The sequence below is a fragment of the Saccopteryx bilineata genome, chromosome 1 (genome assembly GCF_036850765.1).
Source record: "Saccopteryx bilineata isolate mSacBil1 chromosome 1, mSacBil1_pri_phased_curated, whole genome shotgun sequence".
NCBI lineage: Eukaryota > Metazoa > Chordata > Mammalia > Chiroptera > Emballonuridae > Saccopteryx > Saccopteryx bilineata.
The window spans coordinates 325,443,867-325,456,959 of NC_089490.1; positions in this window are offsets into that span (position 1 = coordinate 325,443,867).

Genomic DNA, 13,093 nt, shown 5'->3' on the forward strand with positions numbered 1-13,093 from the left:
AGAGGATTTGAGCAGTGTTGTAATGAAGAGGTTTGGGCAGTTCCCCCAAATCATTCTTGAGTCCTGGCTGGGCAGGGTAAGGGGGTGGGGTGCCAGGTATCCGACCTCAACTGCCTATTCTCTTTCTGCTTCCGTTTTCGAGAATGCCCTCTGTGGATGCTTTCTACAGTGTTCTCCCACAGTTTTCACCTCTCCTCCTTCCTTCCGTTTCATACTCGCCTCCGCTGAGGCCCTTCCTGCTGTTGCCCTCCACTGCCCCTTCACATAGAATAGTGAAGTCCTGGTCCCCTGGGTTTGAAAATTCTGCATTTTGGGAGATGCTGAGTGGTGTGGAGGTTGGGTGGTGACGGGGAGAATTTGCCCCGCTGGGTGAAGCTCCTCAGTAGGCATGGCATGGCTTTATGTCGCTGAGCCCCACAACCGCGTCTCCAGCCACATCTATTGCCAGAGCTTCTGCTCTTATTTCCAGCTGTCTGTTGAGCATCTCCACTCATGGTGCACAAGCACCTCACACTTAACAAACATCTCCGAGATGGAACTCCTCTCTCCCTTCCCACCTTTTGCCGGCACCTCGACTTGGGGCCGCGCTGCCACTTCATTGCTGTATATACCCTGAGAACAGCAACGCTGGGGGATTTCAATGATACTGTGCAGGCAGAAAGCCCAGGTGTTCGGCCATGCTAGTCCTCTCACCTCATGTCCCTCTAGATTCCTTTTTTCCTTCTGTCTCTTTTCAAGGGAAAAGAATTCCATTTAGGGAAAAAGCAAATTTCATAGCATTGCTAAAGAAAATTTGCTTGCACTTAAAGGTAGAAAATGTCCTTTAGACAGAGACGCCTGGCATGAGATTCTCAAGAGGAAAGTCACACTCAAAGTTGTTACGTTTTACAACTTTTTTATTGACCAAGACTCACATGAGAGGTGAGACAGGTGGGTGACGACAGCGGAGCAGAGGGGACTCATCCTGCATTTTGGTCACTGTACGAGGGACTCCGGTCCAGCGCCCACTGAAACTGGTCATGCATCAGAGAACGCTGGCCAGGCTGAGGTTGGGGGAATTGTTTCACTGAGGCCAAATAAATAAGAAAAAAAAGTTTCTCTTGAGTTTCAATTTTAATTCCACTTGAGAATTAGCAAAGGTTGCAGGCACAAACATCAGGCCCGGACAAACACTACTATATCCATCCTCTCGTTATTTCCTGAGTTGGGTTCTTGGGAAAGGCTCATAAAACATGTGAAGATAGAACATAATTATTTAACAGGAGGTCATAGGCTTGGGAGCACCAAGGTAGCACACCAGAAAATGTGAAAACTGCTCATGTGGAGAAGTTTGTGGTTTTGAGGTGGAAAAAAAAAAAAGAGAGAAAGAGAAAAACTACGGAGGAAATACAGTGTGATGTGTTTTGCTTATAATAGTGCTTTTAGAAGGTGGATCTAAAACGTATGCTTTAAAACTGAGCACCTACTATGTTCAAGACCCTGTTATAAATATGGAACCTCAAAGATGTTGTCCTCTGACACAGTGCTATCTTCTGACACAGCTGTCTGCCTGTCTGAGGTCAGAGGTGGTATCAGATTACAGATGCACCACTTAGTTGACCTTGGGCCAGTCATGTCATCTCGAGCCTCAGTCTGCTAACCTGAAATATGTGGATAATAATCCCATTTTGTAAGAATAAGACAAAACGTGTGAAGCTCTTTGCATAATGCCTGATACATAGTAAATGGTCAATAAACCTTGTCTCCTGCCCCACCCCACCTTCTCCCACTCTCTCACATCAACAAGCTATGTTCTTCGTTGCTGTGTTCCCAGTGCCTAGAGGGGTGCACACCCGCACACGATGTGTGTGGGGGGAGGGGTGTGGAGGGAGAGAGGTGTCAAAGTGCAAAGTTGCACTTTAGGAGAAATAAATGAACATGTTCAAAGGCGAACAAGAAAAAAACAAGTATGGTGAATGGGAACTGTTGAAAGAACCCCACGTTTATGCCACGTTTAGTCAGAGAAGAGAAGATTCAGGTTTGGGCTAGGAGGTGTCGGTGGCCTGTATTCATCTTGGTAGGAGGCTGTCGTGTGCACCAAGGATGAGCCTTGAAGCACCTGACCCAGACACAGATTTCAGCCAGTGAGGCGCAGAGAGGCGCCCTCTGGCGGTAGTGAGGGGCGAGCTGTGAAGGCTGGATGTTTGCAGGTGGAGTTACAGGATTTAAGTGCTGCAAGCTGTAAGGAAGGAGTGGAGGGACAGCTTCTGCTCGCTTTCATCACGGAAGGCTCTGATTCTGAAAATTCTGCCCTTTTTTTCATACCTTTTGCCCCTCCTCCGAGAATTCTGCACTTTTATAAACAGTCAGTGACTAAAGACGTCAATGGTTGTCAATTGTGGCCATTCCAAACTTCACCTGAAATTTCCCCGCTTCCTAAATAATGGCGAAAACTTTGTTGTCCAAGAGAATAATAATCACCATTTCACTCAGCCCATATGCTTGTCTGCTTGTAGTTTCTCAAATATTCCAGTACACTCCCTGGTTCTTGTCCTTACACTGTTCCTTCTCCCTCGACTTACTGCCATCCCACACCTTACAAACCCTCTATCCAAAGTATACCCTTTCCTTGTGATCCCGTTTCAATCTACCACGACCCTTCCCAGGTCCCTGCAGGTGCAATCAGCGATCCTTCTCCCACCGTTCCACAGATCTCCTGGGGTAACTATCTCCCACTAGGATAGCTTCCGGCCTGTCATCGAGGCAAAGTGTTATTTATTCTCAGTTCCTCCTACCCTGAAAAAATAATAATAGTGCTCAACACTTAATTTTTTAAAGGTTTGTTCATTTATTTTTATTTTATTTAAAAATGTTTCATTTAATTTTTAATTGAATTTATTGGTGTGATATTGATTAATAAAATTATATGTTTCAGGTGTACAATCCTAAAATCCATCATTTATGTATTGTATTGTGTGTTCACCACCCCAAGCAGTATTTAGTTTTTAATTGTTTGAGTAGCACAAGTAAACTACACATTATTCTCTCTCCTTTAAAAACAAAGAAAAGGCCCTGGCTGGTTGGCTCAGTGGCAGAGTGTCGGCCTGGCGTGCAGGAGTCCCAGGTTCGATTCCCGGCCAGGGCACACGGGAGAGGCACCCATCTGCTTCTCCACCCCTCCCCCTCTCCTTTCTCTCTGTGTCTCTCTTCCCCTCCTGCAGCCGAGGCTCCATTGTAGCAAAGTTGGCCCCAGTGCTGAGGATGGCTCTGTGGCCTCTGCCTCAGGCACTAGAATGGCTCTGGTTGTGGCAGAGCAACGCCCCAGATGGGCAGAGCATCGTCCTCTAGGTGGGCATGCCGGGTGGATCCCAGTCGGGCACATGTGGGAGTCTGTCTGACTGCCTCTCCATTTCCAGCTTCGGAAAAATACAAAAACAAAACAAAAGAAAACAAGCAAGCAAAACTGAAAATCCAATTTACAGTCATTTTCTGTTTGTCTACCTTGTTTTTCTCTTCATATGGGCCCATGAGAAGAAGAGCTACACCTATTTACTCACATTGTGAGTGACTGTGGGCAATGCTTAGTTCACAGACTTAGGTCCTTAAATATCACTTTTGCTTCTTTTTGCTATAATCCCAACAAATCCCCAGTAGTGAAGAGCATGAACCTGTGCATTTGGATTTAAGTTTTAGCCCCAGCACCTACTAACACAACGACCTTCAGCAGGATCTAATAGATCTGTGGATGGGGCCCAAGTTTTCTCAGCCACCACGTGGGATGGATGACAGCTTGCCCTTGGGATGATGTGGAAAATCCAATAAAATGCAAATTCCTTTACAAATGTTAGTGACTAATTTTATTAGTATTTGGCCCAGTACTATCTTCTTTGCTATCTTCTTTGTTAAGCAGTTAATTCCATAGCAGATGCTTCAAGAAGGGCAGAAGACCACTTAACTCACTGCCCTCCATAGAGCTGTATGTGAACTCAAAGAGCACCATTGAGGTTGCTTTGTATTTCTACAAAGCACATTTCCCCTCCTAGGGTTTCTTGCTCTGAAAAAGAGAGGCAAGCACCTGTCCTGCAAAGCCAGGGCATCATTAAACACCCCCTTTCATCGACTTTAGTCCTTAGAGAAAAGAAACTCAGTTTTCTATTGCTACAGCATGAAAGGAGATTAATAACAACAATAGTTCATGGAGAGAACATTACAGAAAAATACGTCTCTGTTCTAGTTCTTTCACTTCAGAGAAATGGGGCCTGAGAGGTAGTAGAATTGAAATGATTATGAGTCATACAGAGAGTAATACAGAATGAACTCGATCACCCCTGAATCCCATTGCTTTCCTTGCCTGAGTTCTCCATTAAATTCAATTTGCTCTTCTTAGTTGAGGCCACATTTTTAGGAGTGACTTAAGCTAGCCTTGAAATTTGAGCCCACAGCACAACCAGATCGTTACTTAAAGTGATCAGTGCAGGAGTTTATCATTCAAATTAATGTCCTGGAAAGAGCATTGGCTTAGATATTGTCCCTGCCCCCTTTTGGGCTGCATGAATCTGGAATATATGGCTGCTGTGCTATCATTTAAAACAATGAGGTAGCTCAGTTGGTTAGAGGGCATTGCCTTGATTGGCCAAGGTTGGGGGTTCGATCCTGAGTCAAGGCACATATAAGAATTAAGCATGAATGTGTAAATATGTGGAACCACAAGTCAATGTTTCTCTCCCTTCCTCTCTCTCTATCTGAAAATCATTCAATCAATAAAAGATAAAAATAAATAAAACAATGTAGTAATAACAAGACCATGGTTGGTTGCCTGTGAGTGACAGGAATTGACTAAGGGTTTCTCTCTTTCCTCTTCCTTTTTTTCACATTCCCTCGAAGTGCAAATTTAGTGCTTGTTTGGAGATTATCTCCCCTTATACTACTTCTAGGTTCCTGTCTCTTTTTTAAGAAATGCGTTTTTATTTTAACAGAAGTACTGAAAACACAAAAACTCTTCAGCATTCCAGTCATTATAAGAGCCTGACTTATGAGCAATTGTGTTTATGGAGGGATGAATGAGGAACATCTAGTTCCTTCACTGATCTGCGTGTTACGAGTTTTATTATTGGATTGGTAGATCATGCAATACCTATGCTCTTGAACCAATGAATTTGACCTTCATAGAATCACTTTCAATTGACAGTTGCTCAGAGCGGCCCATTGTCTCCAGAGCATCATGAGAAGCATCCCCGGGCAATATCTGATTGTAGCTTTTCTAGAGTGTTGTTTAGGATGTCCCCCACATGTCGCTACAGTGGGTCTCCCTGATGAGAAGCCGGTCTTGGCCACTGGGAAAGCAGTGGATCTTCTGGAGGAGCGGGACTGGTTTTGCCTCACAGACTTGCTGAGTCCTACACAGGCCAGGAGCACGAGCCTGGTCACGAGGGGGTCCGAGGCAGAGCTGTGCAGACCCCTCACACCCCGCCTTCCTCCACGCTTCCTGCGAGGCACTCCCAGCACTGTTTTTCTTGTGCCTGAATTCCTTCCACCTTTATTTTTTCTCTTTTGTCAATATATATACTTGTAAGCATCACACAACATTTCTAGAATCATAGAATGCCTTAAATGGTTTTCTGGTAGCTCCTTGTATGTAAGTTAATCTCTTTAAGTATAGTAGTCAAAACAAGAGGAGATTTCTGTGGACTCAATGTTCAATTGGCCCCTAAAGTCATGTTAAAACCCTAATGTACATGTGATGGCATAGGAAGCAGGGCCTGTGGGAGGTGACTGGGTTGGGAGGGGCAGCTCTCCTGATGGCATTAATAAGAAAAGCCGAGAGAGAGGTGGTCTCTCGGTCATGCGAAGAGGTAGCCAGGAAGTGGCCACTGCAAACCAGGAAGAGAGTTGTCACCAGACACTGAATCTGCCAGCACCTTGATCTTAGACTTCCTAGCTTCCGGACCTGTGAGAAATAACTGTTTGTCGTTTAAGCCTCCTGTTTATAGTATTTTGTTATAGCAGCTCAAGCAGACTAAAATAGAGCTTAATCATTTCCCACTTCTTTCATGTCTCCCGTTGTGTCGGTTTGGGTGCTAAGACAGAATTAGACAGTGAGGAGGCTTCTTGGTGGCGGAGGGGGAACACTGGTGGCATGAGGGAGCAAGGGTGAGTGGGCGGAGCCTTCAGTCCCTCAGTAGGTCTGACACCTGTGAAAGGAGGGGGAGGACGGAGCCCTGGCTGAGAGGGACAGCCAGCTGCATAGCTCTGGGAGTCTCAGCCAGGCCAGTGGGGGGCCCAGGGCTAAGGTCTCCTACTGGAGGAGCCTGCCTTGCTCAGGGACGGCCAGGCTGCTATGCCTTGTCATTGGCCATTGGCTGGGGGATACCATGGCCTCAGCATGAATGCTTGGGGAGATCTAAATAAGCAGCAGCTCAGGGATGTGCCCCAACTCCCTTTTCAGGCTCTCTTGAAGGGAGCTCTGAGTGGCACACCTCAGTGCCTGTGACCGCTTCACCCCAGTGCCTCGCTGAGTACAGGCCAGACACTCAATACACTGCTATCCAGAAATCTCCTTAAGCAGTGCCCATGTGTTGAACCTTCCAGTTTCTCTTCATCATCAAAACTTAGCTGTGTTGCATGCTGTTCTCTTAAGATTCTGGGTCTCATTTTCTTAGGATCTTAATGCCCCCTCAGGAAATGACTGTCATAAGAGAGTGGTTAAGGGGTGCAGGTCTGAGACCAGTCGTCCCAGGTCCGACTCCTGGATCCACCACCAACAGGATGTGGGAAGTGGGACAAAGTACTGAACTTTGGGCCTTGGTTTTCTCACTTACAAAATTATGACAATTATAAAAGTTATCTTGTGGGGTTGTAAAAATTGCTACATGTGAAGCACTTAGAACAAAACTTTGGAAATAACAAGTTCTCAAACTATTAATTAACAATTACTAGGGTCTGAATGTGTCCCCCCAAATTCTTATGTTGAAATCTAACCACCTCAAGGTGATAGCATTAGGAGATGGGGCCTTTGTGTGGTAGTTAGGTCATGAGGGCAGAACTCTCATGAATAGCATTAGTGCCCTTATAAAAGAAACCTTAAATCGATTTTTTTGGGCTTAATCCCTTCACCTTTTTCACCCAGCCTCCAACCTTCCTCCTCTCTGACAGCTCAGCCTGTTTTCTGCAGCTATGAGTCTGTTTCTATTTTGTCTGTTAGTTTATTTTGTTCATTAGGTTCCACATTTAAGCAAAGTCATATGGTATTTGTCTTTCTCTGTCTGGCTTATTTCACTTGGGGTGGTGAACACACAATATGATATAGAGATGATGTATTATAGAATTCACACCTGAAACCTATATAATTTTATTAGCCACTGTCACCCCCAAAATTTAACAAACATTTTTAAAGACTAAAACAAGAAAAGTCTTTTCTGTAAAAAAGAAAGAGAGTGAGAAGACACCCCAAGAGCCTCCTTTCTCCCACGTGTAAGGACGCAGGGAGAAGTCTACAGCCCGAAGGGGCCGTCCCTTGACCACAATGGCACCCTGGTCTTGGCCTTGCAGCTTCTAGAACTATGAGACATAAATTTCTAATATGTATAAGCTACCCAGTCAATGGTATTTTGTTAGAGCACTATGAACAGACTCGGACAACAATTAATTAAAACAAGTTCTCAGTCAAAATTAATATTCATATGACATGTCTCCCATTAAAACATATGACTTTAGAATTTTGCATTTCAATTTATCCTGTTTGAAAACTTTTAGTAGGCATTTCAAACGGTGTAGCAGAAGGCTTCAAGGAACCTTTTATATAATTTCATGGAGGTTGGAATCTATTCTGTCTGGCTTTGGAATCAGACACAAAATCGTTAGCTTAAAACCTAGTCCATAATAAACACTCAAGATGGGAGGGTGATGTAAGCTTCATGGCAAAGTGAGAAGACTGTTTTGTTTATCCCCTTAAAGTTACAAGTCAGACAACTATAACTCAGCAAAAGATCTCCTGCTCAACACACCAACATGCCTGAAAGTACCACAAACCAAAATGGTAGCTGTTTCCACCGTGAGCACTGTTAAACGTAGTCTCTGCCTTAATTTTTTGTCTTTTTATTTACTTAACATTTACTGAGCATCTGCACATATCAGGGACTATGGTAAATGCCAGAGAATCAAATTAATCAGACACAGCTCTTGCCCTCCACAAGACCAAACGCTGAGAAGAGAGACGGCATAGGCACAAAAGTAACTGTATAAAGGTTAGAGAATCATGGTAATTTTAGAAGAGGGCTGAATAAAGTGCCAAGAGAGTAGAGAAGAAGGAGAAATGGATTCTAAATGGGCATCAGGGAAGAAATGCTGGAAAAGTACATCTTTCACTTGGTTTGTAAATGCCAACCAAGATCTAGACCAGGGGTCCCCAAACTTTTTACACAGGGGGTCAGTTCACTGTCCCTCAGACCATTGGAGGGCCGGACTATAAAAAAAACAACTATGAACAAATCCCTATGCACACTGCACATATCTTATTTTAAAGTAAAAAACAAAACGGGAACAAATACAATATTTAAAATAAAGAACAAGTAAATTTAAATCAACAAACTGACCAGTATTTCAATGGGAACTATGCTCCTCTCACTGACCACCAATGAAAGCGGTGCCCCTTCCGGAAGTGCTGCGAGGGCCGGATAAATGGCCGCAGGGGGCCACATGTGGCCCGCGGGCCGTAGTTTGGGGACCCCTGCTCTAGACCCACAGGACCTGGGACTGCAGAAGGAGCCCTTGGGAAAGGAAGACACGTTTGGCATCACGTTTATCATCTGCCCTCACCAGACCTAGGAAACTACATGTGTTTGCAGGGCAGTGTTGCTCTATAGGAACCAGCTGCCTCTCACATCATATATTATAAATAAAAATGGCAGCACTGCACAGCAGATCAGAAATTGTAACAGCGACAGCTTCAAGCCCACCGTCTGTTCCTTCTAAGCATTTTATAAACAATGCTCACCTCCGAACGCTCTTCTGGAACTCGTGGGGAAATACACCAGGGCCTTTTCCTCTCTTTAGTTGCAGGTCCCTATCAGAGCAATTGCATGAGGAGCCAGCACCTATTAAGGACCATGACTCTATCCTTGCCTTGGGTGGGAATCGCCTCTTGTCTCCTGAATTCCCTCCAAGTTTTGTTACTCTTTTGATTTGTTCATAGTCTGCCTTCATGTCCCCCACTGGGCTTCTCCTAAAATAAATGCAGCCTATAGGCTCACATCTTTGTGTTTCTGTTCCCCAAACCTCCGCTGGGAGGTGGCCATGGTTGAGATCTCCAGTAAGATGGCCTAGTCCTTGGCCATATGTCAATTGCTCCCAATTGGGGTCCATTTTGTGGAATAGCAGGAAACTCCATTTTCTTTCCCCTGTTCACATTTAATGTTGGGAACCATGGGACGGGCCAGGTGATCTCTGGTTCCCTGATCTGGCTGTAGCAGTCCTGATTCTAAAGTAGGAAAAATGCAGGGAAGTGCCACATGATGCAAGAGAGGGCTCTGGATTCCTGGCATCGTAGACCGGGAGCCTCAGGGAGGAATTGGTTGAAGGAAGGGAAAAGTAGGAAGAATAAGAGTTCAGTTTTGGAAAGTTTCAGATCCATTTGAAATCATCCATGTAAAGACATAGAGTAGGCAGTTAATTATCTACATATGGAGTTAAAACACCAAGGTCAACAATCTAACAGACATGAATAGAGAGAAATTTGGGAATCTTCAGGATATAAGTGTTATTTAAATCCTTGGGACTAGATAATATTCAAGGAAGTGGATGCTTATAAAGAAAAGAAAACAGCCTTGGCCAGTGGGTCAGTGGATAGAGCATCGGCCCGGTGTATGGATGTCCTGAGTTCGATTCCCAGTCAGGGCACACAGGATAAGCGACCATCTGCTTCTCTCCCTTACCTCTTCTCTTCCTCTTCCCCTTCTGCAGCTAGTGGCTCAGTTGGTTCGAGCATGGTCCTGGGCACTGAGGATAGTTTGGTTGGTCCTAGTGCGACAGCCTTAGGTGCTAAAACTAGCTCGGTACTCAAGCATCAGCCCCAGACAGGGTTGACAGGGAGATCCCGGTTGCGGTCAGAGCACATGCGAGAGTCTTTCTCTCTATCTCCCCTTCTCTCACCTAAAACGAAAAGCAAAAACAAAAAAGAAAGAAAAAACAAAGAGAGAAAGAGGGAGAGAGAAAGAGCCCAAGGAAGGACCTTTCAAAGGTTAGAAGTCGAGGATAAGATGAGGACTCAGCAGAGGAGATACAAACCGGTCAATGAAGCTGGACAAATCCAGGACAATATGAAGTCATGGAAGCAGGATGAGGAATGATGAAACTGGCCAGCTGGCTGGTAGGTCAAGTGATGGGGGACTGAGAACTGACTGCTGGATTTAGCAACTTCAGGCAATCTGCTCTGACTTCTGGGTTCATGTTCCAGGCAAATGCTTTCCCTGAGTGCTGTGCTCCCTTCCTGGATCCCACCCTCAGCTTTTCTGTGTAACAAATGTCCTTGATATCCTATGCCACTGCCCTGATCTTCTGTCTTCAGGCATTACAGGTATTCTTAACCTCCTGGGGTCAGGGGCTTTTGAGAAACCTATGTGAATATGTGTTCTTTCTCCACATATACATACAGTTACATATTATAATTTCTAGGGTTCACAGATGTCATAATCACGGATCCCAGGATAAGGAAGCCTTACTCCAAGCTCACCTAATGAGGTTCCTTCAGCTCCAGGAACACAGAGGTCTCATAATCCTTGCTTGTCCTTTTGAGATCCTAAACCCTCCTCAGATCTTTGTTTAAATCAAAAACAATTAGAACTAAGAGCAAATAATGTTTTTACTACAAGCTCTCAGGGCAGCAAATTTAGAACAAACATAAGCAGACATGGTAACCAATTCAAACACATGTTAAATGAAATGATATCACCTATACTCATGCCTTTGTCACTCAGCCTTAGCTCCATTCTCTTCTGCTAGTTACCATAGCTGGTTAGACTAGAGGCAGCCAAATCCTGTGAATCAAGGATCATAAACTCAACATCTGTGGGGACCAAAAACGTACAGTAATAAGTTGAGATGCATGGAGAACACCCAAATGCCATGGTTTGTAGTGAATAAGGTAGAGAGAACATACTTGGTTTTAAAGGAGCAGCTGATACTCTGCTCTTGCAAATGTTGACATGTGAAAATTTCAGCTCATATTGCTAGAACTTCCGAGTTTTTAGATATGCTGCAGTCTTGATTCTCATATAGGATAAATAAAACATGTAAGCAGCAGCTGGCCTATATGGTCTATAGCAGGGATCAGGAACCTGTGGCTCGCGAGCCAGATGTGGCTCTTTTGATGGCTGCATCTGGCTCGCAGACAAATCTTTAATAAAAATAATAATAACGTTAAAAATATAAAACATTCTCATGTATTACAATCCATTCATTTCCTACCGCTCATGTTCATGGTTGCGGGTGGCTGGAGCCAATCACAGCTGTCCTCTGGGACAACACCAAATTTTTATTAAATAATGCCTAACGTACACGGGTCGTTGTATGGCTCTCACGGAATTACATTTTAAAATACGTGGCGTTCATGGCTCTCTCAGCCAGAAAGATTCCGACCCCTGGTCTATAGGGAACCAGCTTATGACCCCACAGCTAGGATGAGTCAGAGGGAGAACTAAAATATGTTTATAGATCATTTTGGTGTGTAGTCTACTTCTTTTGTTCATTGTGACAGATTATTTTCCTAAAATTACCCAAGTATTTCCAGTCCCACATATTTTCTAGAACCTTATTCTTTGAATTAAGCAAACCTTGAACCTGGCCTTCGTAGCTGGCTTGACAAACAGACATGATGCTATGAGACTTCCAAGACCAAATCATACAAAGCGACAGGCTTTCTGCCTGGTCCTCTCTCTCTCAGGATGCTCCCCCGGGAACACAGCCTGCAGGCTGTGAGGAGGCCCAAACTGGCCCAGCACCGTTCACGGGGAGATACTCCTGTGCCGAGCAAATGAGGGTTGTCAGCCAGCATCAACCACCCGACAAAGAACAAACCTTCAAGTGATTATTTTTAATTTATTGATTTTAGAGAGAGAGAAAGGGAGAGAGAGAAAGGGGGGGGGGAGAGAAAGAGAGAGAGAGAGAGAGAGGGAAAGGAACATGAATCTTCCTGTATGTGCCCTGACCAGGGATCGAACCGACAACCTCTGTGCATCAGGATGGCACTCTGACCAACCGAGCATCCGGCCAGGGTAAATCTTCAAATGATTTTAAGCCCTGAACCTTTAAGTCATCCCGCTGAGGTCATCAGGGAGCAAAGACAAGCTGTCCCTGCTGGGTCTAGTGCAAATTCCTGACCCACAGACTCTGTGAGCTTAATAAACAATACATTCATGCCACTGAGTTAGAGTGACTTGTTAGGCAGCTTTCATAACTGAATTTCCATTTACAGATGTGGAAGTTTTTCAGCAATTTCATCTATGGAATATACCTTTTAAAAGCATCTCTCTCTCTGCACTATTTTTAAATTATGCTTTTCTTTGGCTGATGTCCCCGCTGATGTTCCTATGACTGAATTCCAAGCTTTTCCAAGACTGCAGCATCCACTTTGATAGAGGACCTGGTGGTTTTCCATGTGAGCACAGCTGGCCCTTGGCCAACTTCAGCTCCTCTCCGCTTTCCCAAGGACCTCCCAGGTCACGTCCTGAAGCAGACTCCCAGCTTCTCAGTCTAGGCAACCAAGCTACGTCTGCATTCTTTAACCTTTCCTTTTCTTTTTTCTTTTTCTTTTTGAACTGTTGATTGTGTTGTGTGCCCATCACCCAAATCATTTTCCATCATCATGTATTTGTCTCTATTTACTTCCCTCTCCTCTCCCCTTCCTCCTTGGTAACCTCTTCACTTTTATCCATTTTTACTCTGTAAAAAGTAGCAGTTTTTATTAAGCAGGCTTATGTCTCAAGCTCTAAACATGGCTTTTTTGTTGGAGAGGCGTCCTCCACCTTGTCCATCCGGGTTGTGGCTCAAGCAGTAGTACTTCCAGTCAATGAAAGGACATGCATGACAATATGACAATATTTTAAATCCCTTTAGCTCTATA